General features: G+C 49.2%; 1 protein-coding gene across 2 annotated transcripts in view; it reads left to right on the forward strand.

Moving 5' to 3' along the window:
* Window positions 1–359, forward strand: part of LDLRAP1 (low density lipoprotein receptor adaptor protein 1) — a 48120-nt gene extending 47761 nt beyond the window's left edge. For both annotated transcript variants that reach the window (XR_009009194.1, XR_009009195.1), the window contains exon 11: window positions 200–359. The gene's annotated coding sequence lies outside the window, so the exon portion shown is untranslated. The remainder of the gene's footprint in view (window positions 1–199) is intronic.
* The last annotated feature ends 1787 nt before the right edge of the window (window positions 360–2146 follow it).

The following is a 2146-nucleotide window of genomic DNA, read 5'->3' on the forward strand; positions in this document are numbered from 1 at the left end:
TGCAGGTGCTGAGGCAAGAGCTGAAGGTGGTTTGGACGGGGGAGTTGGGTGGGGCTGGGGGTTAATGATTGAAAGGGAGCAAAGTGGATGATCAGTGATATTTAGGAGATAAAATTATAATGACTTGGGGACTGCTGGTAATCTATGTGGGCTTTACCTAACTAGTTCCTTCTATTCTCTGTGCCCCATACCTCTACAGAGTCGACAGTGGAGAGAGCAAGGACTCAGGTATCAGACACATTAATCCCAGTTTACTACTTAGCTGCTGTGTTACCTTGGGCAAGTCACCTAACTTCTCTGGACTGCAGTTTTCCTCAAACAGGTGCAATACGAAGCATGATCATAGTAGGTCCACTTGTTTACTGAACAGTGCCTGGCACATAGCAGGCACACAATAAATCTTTGTTGAATGAATGAATTTAGTGGGTTGGAATTAATGAGCTACAAAGAAGAAATGACCTTATTTTTCTCCTCCTCCTGAAAACTTCTGTCAAGGAGGGGTTTCCCTTCCTGCATGTCTCCGAGCAAAGGCTGAAAAGAAAGCTCCTGGAGCAGGACCTGGAGGAGGCCACTGTCTGGCTGGGTGGAGAAAGGGGAGGCACAGAGAGAGCGGGGTCCGGGAAGGTGACAGGAACAGGCTAAAGGGTAGGGGTTTGGGGCCAGGTCCCGTCCTCTCGGGCCTCAGGGCCCCCATCTTGGCCTGGGTGGTTGAAGCAAATGTTCTGCCCACCAGCCCTTCCTGCTCCAGGCCCCTTGCTCATTCTTTCTAACTCTCCATGGCAGCCTGGCCTTTCTGCTGCCCCCTGCAGAGTCCCCCTCCTGGGAGAGACCGCTTCTGCTGGGCTTCTGTGTCCGCCACCCTCCCCCAACACGGACACCTGGGGCCTGGCACCAAGAGGGCTGTGCCTGCCCATGCGAGGGACGGCCTCTCTCCCACCCATCCTCAGGCCCTCAGGAGCAGTAACTGGGTGTAGGGGAAGACAAGGCAGAGAAGGGGCCCACTCTCCTGTTTTGAGCCCCTCCCGCCCTTGGCCCCTGTAGGTAATCACTGAGCCTTTTGGGGGTTCTGTAGTATAAGTTGGGTTACCTCTAGCTTTCTCTGTTGGCAGTTCAGGGTTCAGGGTTCTTGGTTGCCCTAAGTTACAACCCACTGATCTGCTTTTCTGCCTTCCAAATTTTGTTAATGTTATCTCCTCTTCTGGGCTAATTATCCTTGTGGTTTTATGCCTTCCTTAAAAAAAAAAAAATCCCTTTTGCCTTCATGTTAGCAGAGGGTCAGGAGGGAGCGGAGTTATGTGTGTGTGCTCGATCTGTCTTATTTAGCCAGAATTCATAGTCAGTCTAATTTAATCTTCACAACAATACCAAGGGGCCGTATTATTATTCTCATTCTCAGAGGCTCGGAGAAGAGGTCCACAGAACTAATAAGTGGTGGAACCTGCTACCACCCACAGCCCTTGGTCTCCAACACTCTTTCACCTCACACAGCTCTCCTGGCAGTGCTCAGAGAAGGCTGTGTCCTCCTCACTTCCACAGAAGTTGGCATCGTATGTGGTAAAATCCCAGTTTGCCGGAAGGACGCCGTGGGGTGATCATACCTTCCTCCATCTAAACGTGTCCTCTGACCATGCCTTCTGTAGGAGCCGAGGCATTGTAAGAGTGGTAAATGCAATTAAGAATGAGAATGACCTTAATGTCCAACAGCAGCGGATTGGGTAAACAAATTTTGGGCTACCCGTTTAAAATATCCTATCTGGCTGTCAGAATGATGAGGCAAAAGAATATTTAACTTCATGGAAAAATGCTCCTGATGTATTGGGAAATTGAAGAAATACATTTTCTAAGCAGTGGGTGCTGTATAGCAACAATAACACACACATAATAACAAATTAATAGAAGAGGAACTAACATTTACCTGAAACCCTTGATCCTTGAGTATAGGTCCCAAGCCAACATCCAAAGTCAGAAGGGATCCTGTCTACCCCAGGGTATGAAATCAAATTCACCCTCCTCCCACCCTTACCTCTTACTCTGCCCCCAGCGTCTCATAATTCCTCATGACCTTGAAGCCTGCAGTTCATATCCTGTGGAGGGAAAGTGCATCGGCTGTTCCTCTACCCTCACCTCCACCTGGGGTTTTGTGAAT

Source organism: Balaenoptera acutorostrata, chromosome 1, assembly GCF_949987535.1.
Source record: "Balaenoptera acutorostrata chromosome 1, mBalAcu1.1, whole genome shotgun sequence".
Classification (NCBI taxonomy): domain Eukaryota; kingdom Metazoa; phylum Chordata; class Mammalia; order Artiodactyla; family Balaenopteridae; genus Balaenoptera; species Balaenoptera acutorostrata.